General features: G+C 38.6%; 1 long non-coding RNA gene across 1 annotated transcript in view; it reads right to left on the bottom strand.

Moving 5' to 3' along the window:
* The window catches only part of LOC121069016, a 31,078-nt gene extending 9,641 nt beyond the window's left edge, over positions 1-21,437 (bottom strand). The window contains exon 1 of the long non-coding RNA XR_005819196.1: positions 21,237-21,437. This is a non-coding gene — a long non-coding RNA (uncharacterized LOC121069016). The remainder of the gene's footprint in view (positions 1-21,236) is intronic.
* Between the last annotated feature and the right edge of the window lie 4,917 nt (positions 21,438-26,354).

Genomic DNA, 26,354 nt, shown 5'->3' with positions numbered 1-26,354 from the left:
TCACCCATCCTGTCTCCATGCTGTTTCAGCTGAGTCTTCTGCAATGGCAGTTTTAGCCTTTTGCTTCATCCACTTCCCTGAACAAAATTGTTTTTCCACAGCAGTTTTAGTTCTTACTGCAGGTCTGGTTATTGTCTTCTTAGTTCTTATCTTACGTACGATTGGCCCCTTGTTTCCAGATAACTTTATAACTCCAGTGAACTATTTCATTTCACAGCAAATAGACTAAAAACATTCAACAGCAGCTAGAAACTAGAAATAAATCCCACACAGATTGACCAGTCTGCTTTCTGCAGACCACCAACAAATTCTGTCTCGATTTGTGAATGTTCTGGATTTAGACCTTGTGAATTGCTGCCTAAACAACACAGGGTTTGACTTCTATTTATGTCCAGTATGAATCTTGGCATTGATTCCAAATGAAACTGGACCTGGAATCAATAAAAATAATTTAATATGGCCAAGTTTTCAGAAAAACAGAGCTTTTGAATCACAGTTGTGGTTGGCTGCTATCAGAATCAGAATAGAAGCTACACGGTCCCTGAGTCTCATCCAGTTTTGCCTTTCCTCCATTCTATGCTGTTACAATAATCAGTATCTCTGAAAATAAATTACACTCTAACTTCTTTCATCTTCCAGAGTCACCCATTCTGGCTAACAGAATTATGCAGAGCAGAAGGAAGTATCAGGTCCCTTACACAAAGTTGTTTCCTGGAAGGCAATTTTTGCATTTAATTTCAAGATCCTTCAGCACAACACTCATTTCTCCATTAAAATCACGGAAAGAGAGAGGAAAATGTTTAAGGTTTGCAAACCAATGCTATGACTTAAAATCTGGCTGTGCTAGTCTTCCTGTTTCCCAGGGGAGGATTAATTCGCTTCTTTTCATTCTTCCCTTTTTATTATTTCAATTGGAGAATATAAAAGTGCTATTGAAAGTTTTGAAGGATAAACACTATATGTGGTAACTGCTTAAAATAAGAATAAAATTTATGGAAAGCATAGACATTTTTATCACATTAATGTGACCTATTAATGATAAAGGAAATTTCCTTCATCTAATGAGCTCTATGTTTATAAATGTAACAAGAGAGGATATTTTAATTCTTACCATAAATCTAAGGAAGTTTAAATCTTAACCCCAAAGTACTTAATATGCTTGATTCTGTATTTAAGGGAAACGCTGTTAACATTTATATTGTTTTTGTTACCTACAAAATGGAGATTAGATATTTCAATATTCATTTCATTTTATAGATTGTTTCAACAGAGATTCCAGAGAAACCATCTGGTAATCAAATTGAGATAAAATCATAAATGCTGTAAAAGAAATGGTTGCAAACTTCTCTACTAACACAGCATAGGAAATACAGGGAATTACAAATGACCAGAAAATCACAGTCTTATAATATGAATATAGCTAAAACGTTTGGTTGCCTTATTCAATCCAGTTTTATATTAAAGCCAAAATATTCACCATCATTGAAAGAATGTCCACAGTCCATATGGAAAGATAGAGTGTGATTATTGGTGCTTGGATCTTCAGCACTGTCACCAAGGGCTGCCTTTCACACCCTATATTAGCCAAGAAGGAATTCTATCAGGTACATCTCAAAGTTTCCTTAAAATACTTATTTACCATTTTGCTACAGTAATGAAGGGTGCAAGGGACCTTGCCATGCTCTCATGTCTTACATGACCAGGACTGTGCCCATTAGGTGACAAAAATACAAGCAGACCCTCCCTCAGGACCTGACACATTGTCATGTGCCAGTAAGGTCCTGAGGAGCTACCACAGATGCTCCCATACATTTGGGGATTTGGCCAGGCTGAGGGAAGGAGCAGGATGAGCTGATGAAGAGATTTCCCAAGTAAATCAAGGGGAACCTCATTAAAACAAGAGACTTTGTGGCAGGGGAGAGGACTGAGATATGATCAGATATCCATTTCCACATTTCTAAAGTGAGTTTCCATCATGTGAAGCTTTTAATCATGACTTCTTAAATCTGTGAATGACTGAAAAGTATACCCTTGACAGGTCCTGAGACAGATGCTCCTAGACTGATGTTACTAGTTACCTCAACTAGATAGTTTAAAACCAGTTCCTGCACTGTTGTTGTGAGTTAAAGTTATAGTTAAGCCCCTAATGCCATCATGCCTTCCAGGAAAACCTCAGGAACTGTAGCAGAAATTTCTTCTGCCAAAAAAGAGCCTCTTCATAACCAGGAATAATGCCAGGTCATTGATGTTTGCTGCCAACGATAAAGTGTACTAGGGAATAAATAAATAAAAAAAAAAGAGTACAGAATCTGTAAAAATGCAATGTCATATGTCCTCATCCAAAATCTTTTACTGATCAGAGAACATATGCCACATTTTTATTATATTTCAGGATTCTCTCTCCACTTAAAAATGATAAGATTTCATAATTTCCCGATGCCATTTCCCACAGAGTGACCCCTTTTTCCCAAAAAGCCTGTAAGACTAAATGAATGATACATTTTACCGTCCACAGCAATTAGAGTGTATGGCCTGAAACCAAAATTTTCTGTTTTAGATGCAAATATTTGTATAATTTAAAAAATAATAATACTTAAGAGTCAAAGTTTTATAAACAACTTGAAAAAAACGATTGAAGAGGGTGTTTTATTTTTAATTCAAAGTCCAAATAAAGAATAAGTATACTTTACCTTTCTCTATATGTGTATCTCAGCCATCTGTTAAGAAAAAAAAAAATCAAGTTCAATGGTAATTGGCAGTATAAGAATCACATTCCTTCTGCCCTTTGCTCAGGCACGATGCCACATAAGTTTGATGCCATAAAATTTAATTTTTTCATTTTGAATGATTTACAGTGGAGCAGAACTTATAAATCAGAACAGTAACAGGGGTTATGAATAGGGATGTATGTTTTTCCAAAATGTCTAAATGAAATATTTTGAAACATGGTAAAAGAAGTGCACAGTTCTCCACCTGGCAGCCATAATTGAAGTTAATAACGCTTGTTTAGACATAAGGAAACTCTTTGACACCTAGACCTTTTTTTTCTTTCTTTCTTTCTTTTTTTTTTTTTTTTTAATAAAATGATCAAACAATCATCATCTAGTCTTAAGAAATCAAAGCAGTTAGTTCTGGCAACATGTTATTTGAAGGCAGTCATGCTTTCAGCTGCTTCCAACTGTACCGAATAATTCTGAAAATACATACCAATTTCTTAGCACTATCTCCTATTTTAATCACTTACAATATTGTAAATCCTCTTGCAGCACTTAGGAGCCATTACCGTCATGCCAGTGACAGGCAATATGAAACACATCATGTGAAAAGGCTTTGATAACCTCAGTATGTACTATTGATTGTGCAGCATTTCAGATGCATGTTTAGACTTTCCAGTCTCTTTCTTGTGCATGTCACAGCTGTCAGCTGATGGGATACAAGTGCTTATTTTCCCAAAGCTAACAGAAACAAGTCCTGTTTTTGTCTGTGAGGGCATTCAGAAAAAGTAACCCCATAACCAAATATAGTTCCTCTAAATTTACAACAAATTTTCTTTAAGAGAGTGAAACCAAACTGGTAGAAGTTTTGAGGACCCCTAAAAATGCCTGAACAGCAGAGCCCTGCAAAAACACTGAATCACAAAATGCAACTACTAATTCATTGTGGGCCTGAATTTCCAGTGTTCATGGTGAACTTAAGGACAAGTGTGCAGAAAAATATTTCACTTCCCATAACTCTTGTTTTCTGATCTTGAATCTTCAGCCCACCAGACTTGTTCACTCCTGAAAGCTGTGAAATACTTTTTCTTTACTGCAACTTTCTATGTCCTCTAATTGGGTTCTTGGTAGGAGATAATCTAGCTCTTTTATTAGCTGCCCTTTTACCTCTTGTATCCCCAAGGGCCAAGAAAGGACATTGGGACTTCTGAGGGTTGCCTGCTTCTAACCACCTCTGTCTCCTCAGGTAGAAATCTTCCTTACTACCAAAAAACACTGCTGAATAAAATGCCAAGGAACAGATACCTCATGAATAAAGACGGTGCAGCAATAGAAGGAATTGTCCTCATAATTAAACTTTAGGACCTTGTTTCACACAATATGGTGCACTTCTAAAGCCCTCACAGTTATGCTGGGACCACATCAACCTCTTTTTGAATGTTCCATCTTTATATTATATGGACTTAAAATTCTCACTGGGAAGAAAAATACTCGTTTTCCTAGATCTGTTAAATATTCATCACTTAAATGCTTTACGACTGCACAACTTCAACTGAAGGTGACACTTTAATCAGGATAATTTAGAATAAATGACCTACCTTGGTTAAAATCTGTCTTATTTCTAGGCAACTTCAAGCCAGTTGGGAACACAGTGAACCTAACCAGTAATAAGCCACTTGATCAGAAATGTGAATGCCCACCGAGGAATTCACATTAAACTGAGGTAGTTAAATTGCTGCAAGCTCATGTACCTGCAAAGCCTGAAGAAGCACATTCATAAGGTTGGTTTCTGCATGAATGTAGCCCATGACCATCAGCACGGATGACTTAGAACCATGATAAGCTTTTTTTAAAATGTTGCCATGGGTCTGACCCTGCATAGATTGGTCAGATAAAATTCCTGTGGCTTTCAAAGTGAGAGCAGGATCTGCAGCATCCTGGCAGCCCAAGTGGGTACTCAGAAACACGAAGAGGCAGCAGATGATGATGTCATCCGCCAGGACCTGCCCTTATAAACCCAGGAAATACCAATCAATTTATATCTCATCATCTTAACCCTGAACTTCTAGGAAATGGTTTTACCCCATATTCCCTCCTTTTCCAAAATGTTGTCCTGTTCCCTCTTAACTTGATTTACTCTACTTATTTCAGCTGCTGACTTTGGCACTTTATTCCCAGCTCTAACCAACCACAGTATAAAGACATATCTCTGAGCTGCTCTGGTGCAGAGCACTGGGGAACTCATTCACATCACCTCTAGCTTAGGTGAATAACCCTACCCTTGTGAACTGGGTTAGGCACATTTAACAAACAGACTCAGATCCTACAGGCACAGATGCCCACACCTGCTAAGCCTAGAGCAAAAAACAAGGCTAAAATACTATCAGTACTTTATTCAATGTTTGGTTTAGCTGTTTTAAGTGGAAGCAAAAACAGTCAAAGGGAAAGGCAGATTTTGCAACCTCACAAGCCAAACAAGGCACTGACGTGTGGCTGAGGGAAGCCCTGCATTTTGTTACTTGAAAGCTTTCCTTAGGTTTTATACAATTTGCACCCAAAAATAAAACACTTAGTGCATGTGCATAAAAGTCACAGTCAGATTCCTCAGCTGGGCAAGTGAAGCCTTTTTTTGTTTGTTTTTCCAATTTCAACTACAGAAAACTCCTCCTGGTATAATTCACTTCAAAGTCTAAAATTTGTTCCAGTGATAATTGCTAAATTTATGTGTATTTAGAACCCAGTACTTAAATAAAACAGCTACATTGGGTGATTATATATAAACACTGTGCCAATCTCTTTGAATAGGAATGTAGTAAATTACTACTGATTACACAAATACTGATTAAAATTTGAAAGCAAATAAATAATGAAGAGGGATGTTATTTATTTGTCCAAATGCTCTGAAGAGTGCAGTCATGCCAAGCACAACTTCCAGTGAAAGCAGAGGATGGAAATACGGCGTTATGCTCATGGATGGCCTGGACTGAATCATGAAGACAGCAGTGATCACTGGTTTAAGGTTTGCTCTGTCTCTCTGTGTCTCTGTTTTTCCTTGTTACCTCTATAACACCAAGAGCTGAGCTCATACCAGGAAAATTCTGACATTAAATTGCACTCGCAGTTCCTGTTGTACTTACTTGGGTTTTCCTTTTATACAAGTTGATAGAAAAGCAAAGATGCAATGTACTAAAGCCAATGGAAATATTCTCAAAATCTTGGGTATTTCTCCCCCATGCAGCACCTGGGGGAGCATCTTTGAACCCTTTTAAACCCTTTGATCCCAAATGCAAATCTGTCTCTGGAAATGTTTCTTGTGTCTTCTAAATATTCTTTTTGAGCTGATTTACTGGGATGGATGTTGAAATTTGTATAAGTTCTGCCTAGGACAAGGCAGATGATTTAGATACTCAAGTATAAAAAATTAAACTAACCTGATGCACAAGAAATTTGGTAATAATAGTTAACATACACGGGATAAAATTAGGCCAATGCAATCATGAATTGCCAATTTCTATGAAACTCATCTTCTAGGGTCTTAATTGGCACAAGGTCAGTATAACCACATTGAAAACAGGGACATTGTGCTGATTTGCTTGAGTTGAAGCAGTTGAATAGTCTTACAAACAAAAGCCAGTATCTTTGACCGATACACAGTCAGACACAGATGTTTTATGCTGTACCTCTACATTCAGCAATGATGTTTGCACTTGTGCATGTCACAAACAATGCTGGCTCATAGGGGTCTGCAGGGCTCAAGACAGCATTTCTGTATATCTCTCTATACCAGCATACCCTCAGATAACTCAAAGCAAGGTTTCATTGTGCTCCACATAATGGGTGTATCTCTTCTTAAGTGTATTTAGTGCTGCTATATCCTTCCTGTGTCCTTTTAAAAGCAGCTTAGAAAGGCACTCCATGTTCCGTGCCAGAAGAAATAGCTACTGGCACTTTTGTATTCATGTGTCTAACAGTTTTCTTTCTTTTATTAAATTTTGCAATTGAATAATCCGGTACACCTTTTTGCCAATTGAGAGAGAAAAGGTAAAACAGATGAGAACCTGTGGTTTAGTCACAGATACCAAATTTCATTCACAGATTTTCACACAGATTTTTATTAGAAACAGCACACATCTTAAAATAAAGGATCTGCTCCTGCCTATCAGCAATAGAACAGTCAGATTCAGCTCACGATGGAGAAACCGTCCCATTTCACATATGCTTAACATGGATATCTCTAATAAACCTGGACACATTGCAGAAACAAAATCCTCAGTAATGGTGTCACACAATACAGACTTTAATTTCAGATGTGAGCATTAAAACCTAGAATTACATATTTGCTATTGCACATGAATTACACTAGTTACTGCATAGTTTCTATATTCTGTATACTATTTTCTCATCCCACATAACCTACTAGTTCAGCAGAAGCAACCCTAGTATTCCATCAAAAGAACTAAAAAAAGCTAAAGATTTAACTGAACTAAATAAACTAAAAGAAATAGAAGATTAATCTCTATTTGTTACCCTCTCTGAAGCTATACTAGCTTCAGAGAGGTGGTATATGGATCTCTTCTGTATAGTCTGTAGGGAAAATTAGGATTAAGTCCAATTTCTGCACTATTTTACGTTTTTCAGCCCTGGAAGTACTCACCATCCCTGCTTTTTAACTACATCATTACTTAATCAAAATATTTCAAATGTAGTAGTAGGAATAAACAGAACTAAACTGAAATGTTATGGTGTCTAGCTTTTCTGTAGCTCTCTTTGTCTCTTATTTGAAAAAAATTACTGTGGTACAATGCAGATAACAAAAATATGATGTCATTGGGGAAACATATGCTTATTTTTAAAGATTCTGCTGGGAGTCCTCTGTATATGTAGAACTGCTCAAACTGAAACTCAGGTTTCGTCCAGTTGATTTCTTGCGAACCATAAAACAGATTTCACTTGTCTCTGGTGTTATTTGTAGAAATACGTATCAGTGAGATCAGAAAACTATTATACATTCTCTTTTTTAAACATGTCCCAATAAGCAGTCTGTTATATTTCTGGTAGTGCAGCATATTAAGTTACCTTTTAAGTTTCTGTCAGTTGGGAGCTCCTTCATTCACAGGAGAACCCCAGTTTAGCTTCAGGCTAGAACTTAGCAATAATCATGTTGTTTTAAGGCTCTAATTTAGACTTTCTATAAATTCAAAGTGTTGAGTTAACCATGTTCTGTTTATTTGTGGAATATTTTCTGACACCTTGTTACACAATTAATCTACAACCTCACTTATGACCCTGGTCCAAAGAATAGAGGCCTGACATACATAGCGCATGCCACCTGTAACATAATGTATTCTTTCACTCTTATCCCACTCGTAGATACTAGTTTCCTGAACAAAAATGGTCAGGCTGAAAATCAGCTCTTCAACACTGCCAGTAGAAACAAAAATGTACAGAAGTGTAAACAAGAGAAAAGAATGGATGAAAGAAATCATTAACAGCCCATATCTAAAGTCTCCAATTCCATTTCAGTGGGTAAGGATTTTGACTTGGGCTTCAAGTGGATCAGGACCCACCAACATCCAGTGGCAACTTGGGGTCTGCATCTCACCCTGCCTGAATGATTTTACCAGTAGCTCCTGCAGGCAGGGGTTAGAGACTTCTGCCACGTGCATGACCTTCAGCCCTTTCCATGTCTCAAACAACAGAAAAAATAAACAAACGGAAATCTACTCCATCCCCTCATTAACATAACAGACCCTTATTTCAGTACAGACAATGCACAAATGTAAAAAACGAAGTGGTGAATTATGGAACTGTTTGCATAATGAATAATAGTAAAAAAAAAAATCAAAATGAATTGTTCTCCATTTTTCAGGGATTTCCGTCTTTTTTCTCCCCTTCCTCCCCCCAGTAGTATATCCCATTCCAAACAGCAGAGATTAATGGTCCTATCTTTCCAGTGAGATCCAATCTCAGCTGGTGTTGTTGCAGTAAACAATGACATTAACAGATACAGAAAAAGACTTACAGTCTCCCCTCCTTTGACAGTTTCTTCTTTTCATCAGACATTTGGGCAAAACCACTTAGTACCCAGCATACTGGTTGCTCTTTGTAATTTTATCAAATGCCTACAGCTAAACTTCAATAAAGAAATAATAATTTTTGTTGTTGTAAATAGCAACTGTAAATAACAATAGAAGTTAGTGTTTATAATGTACTAGCAATAATCATACAGTGCATTAATAAACAAACAAGCTACCAGTTCTGGTATGCTTTAAGATCACCCAGAAAATTGAAAAACTCTCCAGTCAGTACTGAATCTTAATCTCTTCATCCCCTTTAGCTACTTCATTAAGCTCCATTCCCTTTTATTTTGTATTAAACTATCTAATACCTCATTCTACCAGCTAGAGCTACTGAGAGATCTGTGTGAATAAGAAAACTGTTCAAGCTAAGTAGCAGCTCAATATTTGCCCATCAGGAAAAGGAAATAATCAAAGCCATCCCCACATAAGGTACTTTAGTGCAGTACAGCAAGTGCATAATAATGTATAGCAGCTTTTGTACATGCATGACAAATGAAGCAAGACCTGATGAATTGTGCAGCAGTTCTAAAATGGCCTGTAATTTCCCTCATATGTCACTCTATTAGTTGCTAGCTCCAGAACTTGCCACATAGAAAAATTACTTGTGATTTGCTGAGTAATAAATACCCATTTATATTCAACAGAAAAGTTTCCATCTCCCAAATCTTGAAATGTGCAAAGCCTCAGATCCTATTATTGCTTCTAGATTGGGATTCTGTGTATGTAGCTTAACAATCACAAATTTTAGCAATTCAGGCATACAGAGAGAAAGCTCAGACAAATTTCCCTAGAAGACCAGTGAAGTAAAATGTGATCTCGTAAGGGTTCCTAGCTCCAAGTTCAGAGAAATCCAAGGCTGCAGACTCTGTCCTGAGCAGTTCTCAGACTTAACAGTGCTTTGCATGACACTGCTTGAAATATAAACCACAACTGTCACAGACCATGAAAAATCTGCTGAAAGGTTGCAATTTTTGTTCTAATGTGCCTAATGTGCCCTCACATGGCAGTGTCTTCATTTGAAACTAAAGCTCTCCTAATGGAGTAATGAGTAGAATCTACAAATAAATAATTAAATAATTAAAGCCACAACTTTAACACAAACATTTTTTTTTCTTAAAAAAAGACAAGGACTCCATGAAGTTTACTACCATCTTGATGGTTACTATTTCTTTCATATGAAAGATACTCGAGTGCTGCAATGGTGAATAGCAACCTACACTTGACACACCACAACATGAAGCAACTGCAAGCTGTGCCCAAGCAGGACAGTTGTACTCGGCCTCTTCTCCTGAATGCTGGAGCTCAGGCAGCGATATTTATTTGTGAAACTGTGTACGTGACCCGAACCGTGTGACATTTTAATGATCCAGCAGGTAGATTTTTGCTTGAGTTGTGAAAATGAGCTTGTTGGAGCATGGTCATAGCGGTCCAAGAGCAGCTGCTCCTCAGAGGTATAGGAAAACTTTTATTTTGCAGGCTAGTCTCCTTTCAGTGAGGCCCTCTCTTTAACCTGCAGGGATCATGCAGGAAACATAAAAGTTACTGAGGCCTTGCTGACCTTGTCAAGGCCACGTGTGGGAATTTTTGAAGTTTGCGTTGCTCCAAAATTATAGCAATTACTAGAAATATTCCAGGAAAAAAAAAAAAAAAAAGACTTTTTTTTTCTTCTGCCAGTTCAAATTTCCCAGCTGAAATTGCCATTTTCATCTGCTAGTGCCTTAAAAAAATAGAATTATAGACACTTTTTAGTCACTGGATAACAGATGTTATAAAACAGTGTGGCACTCAGTCATAATTAAGTCAGGCCTAATATGCATCTGTCAGAAACCATTGACCTTTGCCGATGATGGTAGGGAAAAGGCTTTGATACTCTATCACACATTTAAGGATTTTTGAAGGAAAAATGTCAAAGGTTTGGGTGTTCTGGCAGGAAATTACCTCTTGCGTTCCTAATGACAAATGTTTTTAGCTTAATCTAAGTAAACAATGAAATGGTGATACTTCAATTGGGATTTCTAATCCAAAATATCATCTTTCCTATGCTTTCCTTGCAAAGAATCAAGGGATTGTAGAATTTATGTAATTTTTAAGTTGACAATCTGTCAGAGCAAAGGAATAAAAGCTCCTAATACAACTGGCAACTTTCAGCTACAGAATGTGGAGATGAAGGAAAGCTTGAAAAGGGAATTAAAAAAAATAAAAATGTTTTCAAACAGCATCTAACTATGTGACATATCTTACATGTTTTGGACAGCAAGAGGGCTGACTACTCAAAGCTCCAAGTATCGGTGGCTGTCAAGTATCAGTAGCTCAGCAATAGTCAACCTATTGGAATTTGTACCACAGTTTATGCTGTTGTATTACTCTTAGTCTCTTACCTTAATTTCAGCACAAATTGAATGTTGGGTGCCTGCTAGCAATGCCTGTTTCCAAAGACTAGAATCTGAGCTAGAGCTGCCCTGAATGTACAGCAAGTTAAATGATCACACCCTGCTCATACAACATCATGATGTAGGCACACTATGAGCAAACACCTGTGAGGACTGGAAGGTGGGAAGCAAAAGTGGAGAGAGGGGCAGAAAGAAATGCTATGCCATGGCTAGAAAACTAGCCTAGCATCTCTGTGTGATCTCAGCTTCAATTTCCTGCCTGACCAAGGCTCCCAGTGTTTTCTTGGCCAAAAAATTTCTGCTCAGATCACAAAAGTCCCCAGGCATTTGTGGATACAGGCATCCAAGTCCCATAGATATCAGCATAATTGGAGGATTTACACCACAAAACTCCCTTATGAGCCCAACCCTTAATATCTCTCTGCCTCAACTCTCTACATATAAAATAGTAGTAATACTCTCTTTCTTCAGGGAAGTGTAGAAGGATTAATGAGTTAAAGACGAAGAAGAGTTAAGGGAAAACATTAAAAACTTTCAACAGAGAAGGGAAACATTATTTTTCAAGACCTACAGCTTTGAGAGAGCCACACATAGTTTTCATGTATCAAGAAATTGCAAAGAACACTTTTCAAGTCTTATTTAGATTGTCCTTTAGTTTTAAAGTCTTATTACCTTCTCCTTGAAGCTAAACAATACAGTAACCACCTTAAAAGAATCAAGCTATGACCACCTTTTTCTTGTGCATAAATTAATCCATAATCTATGATCCTATGATTTCAGTATTTTACATAAATTTATACAAATTTAACCTTTCCTCAAATTATTTTTTCTGTCTTTCAAAGGTGTATCAACTCAGCTACCACAGTCCTAAATATCTTGTGGATTAACTGGTACACAAGAAAAAGGTGGTGTTGTCATAGCTCGATTCCTTTAAGGAGGTTACTGTATTGTTTAGCTTCAAGGAGAACAGAAATTTACTTAAGCCCACACAGAAACTCCGGCTTGAAAGCTGTACAAAAGCTATGACAAACAAAGAGCTTATTTGGGAGATGAAGGAACATAATCTTTTCCCAGTACATCTGCAGAGTAGACTGCAAGACAAGTGTCAGTGAGCAAAAGATCAAATAACATCCCTCATTGCCTAAAACAAATAAATAATCTAATACCAAGGATTAAAGCTCAGAAAATTTAATATATATTTCTTCTTGGTCTTTGGAAGAAGTGTATGTGGTAGCATATAATGTTTAGCTTCATGAAAATTTGCCCCAAATGCAGGGTTCTCTGCAAAATCAGCTTTTCAGCTTCGGAATAGCTTTTGCTTTCGTATTCCAGAAAGGAAGCCAGTGCTTCCCAGCTCTGCCCTGGGAATGCCATTACTGCACCTACCTAAACAACAAAAAAACAGAACGGAAAATAAATTCACATGGAAGAGAGGGCAACAGAGAAGCAGCAGCCCCAAGACAGGAAAATAAGACCACCCCACACATTCAGAAGTAGAAGGTCTTGTGTTAAAGACACAGTGCCAGGTGATTCAGTCATCATTTACTTTCTGTGGTTTGACAGCACATAATATTACTTGTTCTATTGAATTAAGAGGACTTTAATGATATTTAAACCTCTTGCTGCTACATTGGCAACTTTAAATTTTGAAGCACATTTATAGCTTTTTTGGAAAGACAGAGAAAATCAATCCAAGTAAGGAAGTGGTGTTCAGAAGGAAACCCACGACTGTGCTCCTGATTCGGCATTTATGCAATGAAACATAGGTGTTTCCATTAATCTTTTTTCTTTTCTTGGCTGTGAAGAACTACTGTAAAATTTACACCACCTTTATTATGAAGCACCAGACCTTCCTTCTTAAAGTTATTTTCCAATTAAATTAATGGGCATGGTAATTCCATCTGATAGCAATTTTCTGCAGCTTGATTTGAAAGGGTAACAGAGATAATACTTTCTCCAGTTAAACATTACTATATTGCATTTCTTGCTAATTCTCCAATTTCCAATTTTAATTAATCATGACAATGCTCATTACCAATGTCTCATGTTTAGAGAAATCAGCCCCATCACCCAAGTATGTTCTTTACATCAGGAATATTCATATTTTATCCAACCAGACACACAAAGGACTCAAACTGGGAACTTTAGAGCTGTCCTTACGGAAGAGACTTTTGGCGGCTCACCTTGTCTTGGTGCAAGACCAGTGTCTCACAGCTGCCACACTCCCTTTCCCTCTTCCAGTCTCCAGCACCTACAGCCAGAAATTGCCAAAGAAGGCTTCAGTGATAATTTTTAACTCCAGATGAATCAAGGCTTAGTTACTTCCACTATACCATTGAAAACTGGCTGCATTTTACATTGTTTTTTATCTTCCATTGTCCCTCATCTGTCCTTTTTCTCTGTGTAGTGTTACTAAAGAACATGGGTTCCGAAGAACATGGGTGGACACCCTTTGCATTCATTCTTTATGTTTCCTGTTCACATTTCATTTCTTTATTAAATGCTCCTTTCTTTCCCCTCTACTTTTACGAGCACCAAACCTCCACACTGATCTCCAAAGACAGCAAATGGTGTGGAAATTTGGACCCAAGCCTTGTGAACAGCTTCTATTTCTCTTATGGTCCAAACTAAATGCCCTGATCTGGCAGGAGTTCAGAAATCCAAACAAGAGTGCTGATCCCGCAAAGCTCCAGCACATATCGAGCTGCGAGGAGGTGAACGGGCTGTTTTGCTGCCACGGACCTGCTCACCAATTCAAAGCTAAGTGTGCATCTAAGCTGCCAAAGGGAAATTACAGTCAGAGCTCTCTTTCACTCATGCTAATCCCTCATTTCTGGAACAACATCTTACTTTCTGCCTGAGGAGTGGGTCCACATGCAGATGTCACCATCCCTCGCCTGTCCTCTGCTCAGGGTGTACCCAGAGCCATTTGGCTGCAGACAAGGATTAAGGGCTACACACAGGACAGAGCTGTCACAGCTGACAAGGAAGCATTGGATGGAGTTGACCTTACCTCCAAAGGTTGTTTTGCTTTGTTTTGATTTTTTTTTTTCTCCTTATGGAGGGTCTAATATTTATCTGAACATTTGGGTGAACACTCAATGCTTTGTCAGGACTCTGTATGTATGCTGAATTCTGAAGGACTTCAAGTGTACCATGAAACTGGAAAAATTCAGTTGCATGCTGAGAGAGGTGGCTAGGATAGAGGGTAAGGTCACAACCAGGAGTGATAGAAACTATAAATCTTGAAAAATTGTTGTTTGACCAACAAATATTCTTCCCTTGATGTCCATTAAATTTTACAGTGCAGGCAGTGCTTGAAAACTCAGAAGTAAATGTGTTTCATCCAGCCCAGCCCTGATGGTAAGCGCTTGGGGGGGGAAAAAAAAGCCTTCAAGAAAGATGGTGAAAGGCTTAAATCTGGACTTAGATGTTTCTTCTTATTTACAATCTTGCAGATTCAGAAATAACTGACCATTTTTGAAGAGATGAAATTTTCTCCAGGGAACAAACACCAAAGCTTCTTTGTCTGAGCCTGGTGAGCACTGGGAACCCAAAACTGCCTGGAAGACTTTACTGGCCAAACTGTGGTTTATACCCCAACTCTGATGGGTAAAGAGTTAGAACTGATGGGAGAAGAGTTAGGCTGGTGAAGCTTTTAAATACCTCATTGAGGGAAGGCAGACTCGGTTTCCCACAAAGGCACTATGCTTAAGAAACCATCACTTTGTTCAGACAGTTCAAATTTCCACTGTCCACAGAAGTAGCTGTGATGGTACAACTCTCACAGGGCTGAATTCTCCATGTACTATTGTCCCTTTATAACCTGAGCAGGGCAGGAGCTATGATCTGTTCTGTTGGCACGTCTCATGGCTGTGGGTGAAGGTTGAGTGCTTTGGCTGGTATTTGCTCTGAGAGCTACAGAGCTGTTAGCTAGGTTACCAACCACAGCAAAATTGTGGAGGTCTTTTCCTTTTCCAAAAGCAGTCATGGGAAAATGTGCTTAGTGCTGAGGCTCTCACGTGAGACACGCTTTGTCTTGAGACCACTGGACATAGGTTCCCTGAAAGACTCAGAGAGCAGCTCTGCTTTCTTGTAATGTTGTCAGAAAGTAGTTCATATTGCCCCATTCCTCCACATCCTCTCAGCTTCAGTAAGCTGTTCATGACCTGCATTAGAGACATGGGTGGTAAATGAGAAGTAAGGCTCAGTGTTGATAAATCTGAGCCAATTTTGGCTGAAGGGAAGAAAGTAGCTAGCAAACAATTCGAATTAGTCATCTTTGACTGACCGCACCTATCCCCTCTGACAAGTATGCAACCTGTGGGGGCTTATATCTCCACCTGCTGCTCAAAATTTATGTAGCACCAGCTACCTTTTTTTTTTTTTTCTTTCACTGTGGCTGAGCTTTGACCCTTTCACAGATAAATGTAGAAATCTGATCAGCTTGTAGCCTATAGCCATAACTAAGAGAAAGTAGGTGTGAGTGTCACACTGGGGAGGTGAAGATGAACCCCAGTGGTACAAAGGAAAATCATTAATCGGCCAAAGAGCATAAGTTACATGCAGCTTGCCCAAGGCATTTCAAATTTTCATTAAGTCCTAAATAATAAAAAGCTTCACACAGTTCCTAATGCCATCACAACCATGTAATTGGGTTACTATGAGCAAAACATACAGTATATGAGCATATACATACATACATACAAAACATACAGAGTATATGAGCAAACATACAGCTCAGCAGATATATGTAGCCCACTGTATTAGGAGCCCTACACATGCACAGATACAGCTGCCACTTAGAGCTGTCCAGAAACTGAGTTGGCCTCCTTTAAAGTAGTATATTAGCCATGAGAAATAGTATTCCAGCAGTGGTCTAGAAACTGTGCTGACTGCTTGTCGGTTTCCAGAGGAACCAAAGTGTTGACACTGACAGGTAAAGCCCCATGAAAGTCTCATACTTACTGTCATGGCACTAGAGCTGTTGGTGGCAGAGGTAACTTAAAATTAAGTCCTAATCCATACAGAAGAGAAGGGTTATTTAGCGAGAGAGAAGTCCTTTATTTTTTTCTTGCCTTTGGGCTGGTAGGCAAATCCAGCGCCTTCACTGGTGAGAAGATGCAATATTACACTGGTGTTGCAACTGCAAATGACAGAAACGTGCAGAACAACTGGGATTCAGGTCTCAATTTCCCAATGACTTTCTGCTACAGTTTTCCAAGCTGGGCTCAGATTTCTAGGTTTCTCCTGGTTTACATGTCCCTGAAAATCTGAAAAGCAAGAACAAGCAGAAAACTGGCTGAACTCTAACAAGTAAAAAAGAGGAACTTTTATAGCCCTCTTCAGCTAAGGTGCAGACAGCAGTTAACCCTAAGTTTCCCTCCCCTTGCACACAAGGGGTCATGGATAATCACTTATGACTAATTGCACACTTGTGTCAGGGAGATGGCTTTTCACATCTGGTTCAGATAATCCCGCAGTCCTGAAATGTTCCACCAAATGTTGCAAAAAAATACAACCTGTGCAGTATAACAGCTGGTGGATGACCCGAGCCTGCAGACTGACACCTAATAACACATTTGCACCCTGCAAGAAGATCTTATTACACTATGGTCATTTTACATGATGAAGGATTATCATCTTCAGGATGAGAATTCCACCTTTAAAGCAGAGCTATAAACATTCAAGGATATGCTGACTGAAGAACTGACCAATGTGACTTGGGGAGAGGGGTCAGGACAGGAAAAAAGATCCTCTTTATAAAGTTTGAGTAGCAGCTTCCCAGTCAGGGGGCTGAACTTTCTGACACATCCACAGCTTCAACCTGCCTCACTATTTTTACTTCATAAAGTACCACCTACACACCTAAAAAGTCATCTTCCTAATCAATCTCCCCCACCACCCAAAAAAAAAAAAAAAAAAAAAAAGTCAGAAAGATTAAGAGTAGCTAGATGTGGCATTTCAAATACATGAAGATATGAAAAATATTTTTTTACTCCCAAGAAATAACTGTTGCAGGTTGTCAAATTGCTTTGCCAAGATATCCTCTACTTCATTTACAGAGGCTGACAGTTTTTCAGTCCACCCTCTCACAGTCATTGCAACTGTTCATTAATAGTGAACTAATTATCTCCCACTAAAACTTTTAAACTTTGTTTGAAAAGTTGATTACATATATGACTGTTCTGTAGGTATGGTACAAGCAATATAAGAAGTGATACACTCACCCATTGCTGACTGCTGAGTTTGAGTTCACAGCACAACTCTTATTCCTTATGTTACCTTCAGAAAAGTGGCTCTCTATACCAAATAGACTCCTCCAGGACACTAAATTTCTAATACAGATATGTCCTTCAAGAGCAGGTAGAATTATTTTCCTGATCTCCAAAGGTATGAGCAATAGGTTTAGAGCATCTGTCTCCCAAGGTAAAACTGTAATTTTGTATACAATATATCCAAACATGTCTAAAGGTTTTTGTACGGTATCATGGATAAGTGAGGAAACTGATGTGAAGAATGATGTCGGTGGGTTGTTTTTACACCTTCAAGGCCCCACATGTTCAGTCTAAAGATGTGGGGTTAGTATATTTAATGAACCATAAGCACAATGGATATCTACAGGAGAAGTATCTCCAGAAATGTTATGTACTGTTCTGTATTGCATATGATATAGTAAGCCACACAGTTCAAAGTTGCTGCGCCTTTGTAAATGTATTATAGGAGTACATTCAAACTGACCAACAAAAACAACTGTTGACAATATGGTAGGCCTCACTGCTTTAAATACATTAGGATGAGAATATAAGAACAGATACAGAAAATTTTGTACCAAAGACTAAAGGATTTTGTGGAAGTGAGTTGAAATAATGTGCAAATAGTCTTGCATATTAATAATGAGGTAATGATAATAAAGAGTGGAAATAATGTGTGCTTCTCCCGTATTGCAATATAGGGAAAGACAAAAACTAGATCTTTTATACATCTAATTTAGTAGAAAAAAATAAAATAAAATTATAGCAGAGAGGATGTAGAAATTAAATAAATCACTAAAAGTGAAACAGACATAGAATTATAGCCTTCAGTTCCCTCTAGAGTGCATTTCATGAAACAGTCCTGCTGGTTAAAAAGGTTTTGTTTGTGTTGCACATTAGGAAGGCATGTATGTAAGAAGTTACTAAAACCTAAAACACAGCCTCAGCTGGTTTTAAGTACCCAAATGGCCAATATGTTGTTCAGGGCACTGCATCCTCAGTACTGTGAGGTCTGCTATGTCACATGTTGCTTAAACATCCCATCCACCTCACTGGCTTCCTTCTAGGAGGACCCTGGCTTCACCTTATCTGCCTGACATGAACCATATGACAGTACCACAGGAGAGCTGTGATTGCAGTGCACCTGGCAGGTCCACTCTCTAGAGAGGGACAAACTCAGATCTGTACTGACACGTATCATATTCCCAAAATGCCTCATCTGGCATGCACTGAAGCTTAATTAAGGCCACACCAATTTATAGGCTTACAGTCACACAGTTTGGACAAATAACAAATTTTCGTTTGAGTGAAGGTCTGAGTCCCAAACACAAAGTGGATGTATTCAGGAGGATTCAGCACTAGAGTAAGGTAAGACCTCTTACTCAAAGCTGGATTATTAAAAATAAATAAATTATTTAAAAAAAAAAAAAAAAAAAGGAAAAACATTGGCAGAGTTCTGTCTTTTCTTTTAAACAAAGGTGGAGTCCAGGAACAACCCTGTTTTCATGAGAGGGCAAATACATTTAAATGGAAAAGGTTCCTAGTTGCCATGCCAGAAACTGTTTCATGGAACTGTAAGACCAGTCCTTCTAATTGGGGAGAGGGATCTGGTGAATGATGCTTCCTTTATAAGAGCAATAACATGACTCTCTCTCAAAAAAAAAATTATATATATATATATATACACACACACATATATACATATTTCTATTAATGTAATCAAGGATAAATTCCACTATTTCAAAGACTTTGTGTTAGAAGAGCCAAAATCTTTGCAAAAACGTTGTTCAACATGGACAAAAGTAGGTCTCCAACACACAAATGGAAACCTACATTAATGAAACCAGCTGGGAGTTCCATACATCCCCTAGCACATGGTCTGTGTGTTCCACAAATCGCGAACCACAGATGTAGGATAAGCCCTAAAAAGTTTATGTTAGGTGAGAGTCCGCTTTATGAGTAGTACTGGCAGGACTCCACAACTCAGATCAGTTTTGTGTAGTGAACTACACTCCTACAAACTAAACTCAGCCCTGAAGTATGACCCAGTTTCTTGGAACTACGCAAGATAGACTTCAAAACCAAACAGCAACCTCTTGTACATTTTATTTAGTTAAAGATATAACAAAAAAATAACTTCTAGAAATGCAATAAGGAAAAAATTATAAATAAATTATAGCAGTTATTTAAGGTAACAAATATTACTGCAGCTGGGACCATATTCATAACCTCAGCTCTTCAGTAGATCCACTGAGGCGGAACATGCCGTCAGCTACAAAGAACACACGTACTTATTCATATCATATTTTTCACTCTACCTCTTATTCATGCTAAAGTATTATAAAGTATTATACATCTCTTGGGCAAATAGAACTTGAAAGGCCATGAAAGGGGTAGCTCCTAAGGCACATTACAGCAGAAGGCTGCATGCAAACACAACAGATCCATTACCAGCTCCTGGCCATTTAGAAGAGCCCCTTTTCGTATTGAAATATATCAGAGTTATAGGTTCATCTCAGAATTACAAAATCTAAAAACCCTACATATCATAAGATTTGTTACTAAAATTTGAAACAATATTTTTGTCTGACTACCGTAAAATATTATTTGGATTTCTTCTGATCCTGGCTAGGTAACACAAGAAAAAAATACACTCCTAAAAACAATCCAGTGAAGAACCTAATAATGATTTAATACAAAATTATTACAAATGAGTGTGAAGATTGTGATTCCTGTCATTTCTGGAATTATACATGCAAATACTCCCATCACCCACAGCGGCCTCTTTATACTGCTCCAGGAGAGCAGAGGCAGCATGAATTGGCCTCTAGGCATTCCTAGAGTTCAGGAGTGGCCAGGAGCCAGCGCAGGCAGAACCGTGGTGCCCTGCTGCACCAACAGGTTGAGAAGACGCTGGAGGGAAGGTCTTGCTCTAATTTACACCCTGGAGTGGGCCAGATTCTTCTAGCCTGCATTTTTTCTGGCACACTTTGCCTCTCTGGAAGCAGAGATCCTGAAACTTAAAATGGCATCACATGCATTTTACTTGAAACTAGGAAAAACTTCTTGATCTCACTTGTTTTTCTGACTTAGAACCACAAAAGGTGGTTTTAAGAACCTTTATGAAATCCAGAGACAGTCTGGAGAACTAAAAAAAAAAAAAAAAAATAGTGCCTAAACCACAGTGCATGTTCTCTTGTGTTGTGTACAATAGTTGTGATATACAATTACATCAGTGGTAAAGTACAGCTAGGAAAACTTCTCAGCTGTGTGCTTCTTTGCTGAGCTAAGCAGATAAAACACAAAACCAGGTTCATGTTCATCCTTTGAGTTTTGTTTAGTGGTATTACTGAGCAGGTCTAACATGGTTTTCTTTCTCCCCTTCAATTCTGGGTACTCTTGGCTGGTAGACTGGGTTGCTGGGGGAATATTTGCAGTGGAAGACAGAATTTTTTCCTATATGTTCCTGTTGAGACCTTCAATAAATTAAATTGGTGGGTTTGAAGTTTTTCTGCCTACTTGCTACCATAAGTCTCTAAATAGAGCCTCTATAGTTTTTTCTATATAACCCATCTTAGTGTTTATAAGGTGGTAGAAGTTGTGGAACTTACCTGCAGGCTTGCCAAGGTCAGTGTATGAGCATAGCCCTGCTTTATTAGACTTTGGATACATTCCCATTTGGAGGTTCATTTTCAAATGTATAAATCTCAGTTGGTAAAATACCATGACCTTCTAGCAACTTCTAAGCAAAAAATCTACGCTCACCTCATACATCAGCATAAATCTAACTCATATCACCTTTTATTCTTCCTTCTTCCACAGCTGGTCCAGCACTCAGTGGGAAACTGCTGAGTTTCACATCTCAGGGGAGCACTTTGCTTTGCAGTGGTTGCCACTGCGCCAGCGCAGCAAGAGCCATTTTTATCTCTGCAGGTTTTGCTAGAGAAAAATATATAAATAAATAGAAAACAACTAAAATGACTTTGAACTCCCAGAAACAATTGCCATAGTAAATAACCCCGAATTAGATAATGTTAAAAATAATTCTTCCTGCTGCTTCCCTTTGCAACTGAAGGCAACAAGAGTTTCATTTTCCTACATGATTTCTACAGAGTTGCTACAGAAACATTAAAAGCAACTTTAAAAGAGCATCTCAAGCCAGTTTTACTCTCGCAGGTGCAGGGAGATGGGGTTTGCATGATCGAGGGCTATTGTTCTCTGCGAGGACTCCTCTCTCTGCTCAAGGAAGAGCGCACAGAGCTTCCACCTCTTTTCCATGCTCCCCTGAACACAGCCATCCCCAAACAAACTCCAGGACAAGAATTTCCTTGGGGGGTGCACTGAATGAGCCTTGTATATTGGCAGCAGACAGCTTGTTTTAGATGACCCTTAGCAAAGCTAACTCCATCTTTGGATTGTGGCAGCTGCCCAGAGGAGGAAAGGTTACGGTCACCTGTGTACTTACTCAAAAAGATACTTATCATAGCAGTCCATGTTGTTGGGTGTTCTTCTCAGGGATGTGCACAGCCAGTTCACATCAAATGCAATCGATTTTATGGAAATTACCACATTACCTCTTGGGCTTGGGCTTTTTTTCCTCCTAGTTTCTTGAGGATGACGCTAGATCCCTTCCTTAAATTACTGATTCTTTTTCACAATCAGCTAAAAATATTGTCCAAAACCATGGAAGAGAGCTTGCATCTGATCCACGGAAGGAAGGAAGGAAGGAAGGAAGGAAGGAAGACAGTCAACCCAACAAGAGTTTCAATCATTGTGACTGAATCTACTCACAATATCTTTTAGGCTACATTAATTCAGAACATTGTTCAGTGTAAAATACATACATTTTTTTTTTAAATAAAAACAACCATGAAAGAGAGGTTGAACATGAGCTCAGGGAAAGGTCAAATAAGTCTAAGTCTCTAATGCAGAAACCATTTTATTATATTTTTCCACAGTACTCAAAGTCCACACCTGCAACAGTATTATAAAGAAAAAATATTGGGGAATAAAAGAGGGAGACAGGAGAAAAATAAACTTTTTTTTTTTTTTTAAGAAAAGATACTGAAATTACAGAAAACTAAGAAAAATTGGAAACCAAGGTCAGAAAAGCAAGAGGGTAAGGGAGCAGATTTTTTATTTGTTTATTTATTTTTATGCACAGGAACAGTTAGAGACAGTTTAAAAGACTGGTTTGTAAATCTCTGCAGGTGCAGAGAGAATAGCAGCAGTAAAAGTGATGATGAGATGGGAGGAGGTGTTGCAGATGGTGGTGTAGCTGGGAGAAGGGGCTCCTCCAGCCCCAAACGAAGGCAGGCAGGAGCAGCTCCACCCCGCAGCAGCCACCAGCTCGCTGCCTGCCCACCAGCCCCATGCTGAGCAGTCAGTGCTGAAGGCGAGAGAAGCCCTGTGCTCACAGGCACACGTGCATGCAAGCAGAGAGCAAAACCTGCAGCCAGGGCTGTTCAAAGCATTCTTTTCTAAAAAGACTTTTCATTTTAGAAATCCAAGCCTCCCACACCATTATATTTCTTCTGCCTCCCGTGAATGCCAGCATATACTCAGGCAGTGTTGTGCTGAGGAACACACTCCTACCACCTTGAAGGAAAAGATTAATTTAAAGCCTCCCAGAATTCCCTAAAATCAAAATACTCCCTGGCTATTACCCTGTCTGAAACATTACAGTCAACTTCTCACAAGCTGTATTACAGAAATAAAATAAGCAATAGCATACGCTATTAATTAATTTGTTTAGAAAATGCCATGCACATTCTAGATGTTCAAAAAAAAAAAAAAAAGAATCCAGTTCATGGCGTAATGACAGCACACTGGATAGAAATGAAAGCAAACGGGGAAAGCAAACAGCAAGAGAGGCACCATTAAAACACAAGGGAGACTTTCTGCATTGGCCAGTAGTAAAGTGGAAGATGGAATAATAGCCCTTCTAGCACTGAATCTATACAGCTATGAAAAGAAATGTTTTAATTTAAGATTAGTTCAATTCACCGTAGTTAAATCTAGCTGAATTACAGAATCATACAAGTCAGATATTTGTGTGTGTGCTGCTGCTTGTGTAATTTACACTCCAGCCCTAAGTGATTACTGGATCAGCCAGCTGACATATGGGAAATATTTGCACAGAGCTGTGACACGGGGAAGTTTGTGGTTTTTTTTTTTTAAAAAAAGAGGGGGGGGAGGATTGGGGAGGGTGCTGTTAGTATGGAGACTGTGCCACTCCAGCTGAGTGAAGCCAAAGTTTCACTTGGAAGTTTTCCCACCAGAACTTCCATCCTCTCAACAGTGTTAGCAAGAAAAGTCTTTTGCATTCATAATACTTCGCTTTCACAGGAAGAGAGACCTATAGCTGCAGAGCAGCAAACGCATCTCCCTCTAAGAATCTGCCCATTGAAAGAACTCTGACAAATGGAAATATTACAAAACGAATATAGGGCTGATGTAGCAACTCAGGTGTTGAGCTCTACTTGTGTCTGCTGGGCCTACTTAGAGGAGAAAACTCCACTGCTCTTGCTAGTGGTGCTGGCAACAATTTCTAAATTTCTTTCCCTCTTCAGCCCGCAACAACAAACTGCAGCAGTATGGGTCTGCAGTGTTAGCAGTCCACTAAGCAAGACTCAGGATTGAGCTCATCACGACCACTGGTCACTAACTATCCCAGGTAATGTTTCCCACAAGTGGCCTCAGGTCGCAGATCCTACCTAACACACACTGTGCAATGTAAATTCTCCCACCCGAGGCTCTGGGGGCTGTTTCAGCTGGAGATGTTTTCTGTGCTTGCTGCCTGCCATGCTGCCGCTTGCTGCTACATGCTGTTGAACCGATGCCATGATTCAGTTCATAAGTGGCTGGCTTTCAGTGGCGGGAGAAGTAACACACATTAACACATTGTATAAATGAGCTGGGCTGTAAAGCCCTTTTAAATCCACCTGAATGATAATTGCTTGTATAGCCAACAAGGGAGAGTCCACGTTCCATTTGTCCTTTCTGGGGTTATTACCCAAGATGCCGGGTTGTTTTGCAGAAGATGCAAAATCTTGTAGCGTGAATTATTGGCTCATGTACATGCTTTGGGCCTGATCCTGTCCATTTAGTCAGCTTACCTTGCCAGGACAGCCACAGAGGAGGGTGCTACCAACCTCTCAAGCTAAGCCTGTGCCTGACTGATTTTGTGTTATTGAATTGGTTATATGAAATTGCTTCTCCTCATACAACCAACTTCTAATATTGAGAAGAAAAGAAAAAAAAAAGAAAAAAAAAGCGCTCAAAAGACTTTCAGTGTCCTTTATGCATTCAAAAAAAAAAAAAAAAAAAAAGGATTCATGATTCAGGTTAAAAAAAAAAAAAAAAAAGATTTGACACTTCATATATGAGATGAACCAAACCAATTCATGGAAATGTACATCCTCTAACTAGGGAAAGTATTTTGTTACCATTGGTGTTACCAGCTTATGAGAACTGACAAGATCACAGCCCGTGGTGGTGTGGCTAAATGCCTGCAGAAAGAAAAAGGCTTTTGTAAGTCTGCTGGAAAGAACCTACTTGCAGCTCTGACTTCTGACTGCAATGGAAGAAATAGTCTACTTTCAAATGGGAATCAAAAAATATTGCTAGCATATTTCTCCCCATCAGCCAAACAATTTGTCTTATAAATATGCTTTTTTGCTAATTCCTCAGAGGATGACAGCTGGGTGGTAGATTTATACAGCTAAGAAAAAATTTTTGAGAGGAATCCAAGCATTTTGAGGCATCTGAACTTTTCCAAACTTCCAGACCTTTAGAGCTTCATTCCTCACTACTGAACACACAGTAGTTCTTCTAACAGTGTGTCATTAGAGCTCACCGTCAAAAATAAAAACAATAATAATTAAAAAAAAAAAAAAGTAGGAATGGAAATAAATAATATCTTACAATTTTATCTGAGGTAACAGTACAAAACGTATTCTTAAACTTCAGTGACAGAGAATTCATTATCAAGGATATTTCAGGACTCAGGGAAAATAAAAGCAGGGCCGAGGGTGGGGAAGAGACCACTCAGTCTTTGACACTCTTCCCCCTCTTTCTTAAAGAATAAAAGAAAGGTAAAGTTTATTAGACTTTTTCCGTACATTTCTTAAAAATAAAGGAGGAGCCAATGGAGAAAATGGTGGTGAGGCAACTCAGTACGAGAAATCAAAAAGTACTTGCATTCAAATTCCTCATGCAGGATTTCAGAGAATTTAGGAGGAGCTGTTAGTACTAGCAAGAAAGTTTTGAAAAACATTTTTCTATAAACTGAATAACTGGGACAGATATGCACTCACACACACATGAAAAAGAGAAATAAAAGCTAATGAGTTTTTAGTCTGGCCTCACTGAGAAGAAATACTAAGATAAATGTGGAAGAACCAAAAGATACTAAGATTTTTCAAGTAAAAACAAAAACATCTGCATTTAGTCCAATCAAATGCAAGCAAACACATTTGGATCAGACAACATACTGAATAAGAGTTTTTAAGTGGTAGCTCCAAGCTCACTAGAAAAGGGCTGACAGCTTAACATCCATAGAGTTCAGTGCTATGTGAAACATAGAAAATTACCATACAAGGGTTGTGCTGTACACTCACAAGCATGATCACAGCACGGAGGCATGCCCGCTGCTCTGACTCAGGTACCTCTGTTCCTCTGCTCTTGGTACCCAGCTGGACAGGTAAAATTGACCAATATGGCCAACAACACTGGGATCACATCTCTGGCTTCATCAGGCTCAGCTATTGGTATGAAGGAGACTGTAGATATGAACAGTGTGAGCACTTCAGTACTAGAAATGAATAAATAAATAAATAAATATATATATATATATATATATTTTAAAAGGTATTCACAGAAGAGCAAGAGAATTTCCTTGGCTAAGTGACTACA

Source organism: Cygnus olor, chromosome 4 (genome assembly GCF_009769625.2).
Source record: "Cygnus olor isolate bCygOlo1 chromosome 4, bCygOlo1.pri.v2, whole genome shotgun sequence".
Classification (NCBI taxonomy): domain Eukaryota; kingdom Metazoa; phylum Chordata; class Aves; order Anseriformes; family Anatidae; genus Cygnus; species Cygnus olor.
The sequence above is the reverse complement of the archived record's forward strand: the minus strand, read 5'-3'. Positions and strand labels throughout refer to the sequence as shown.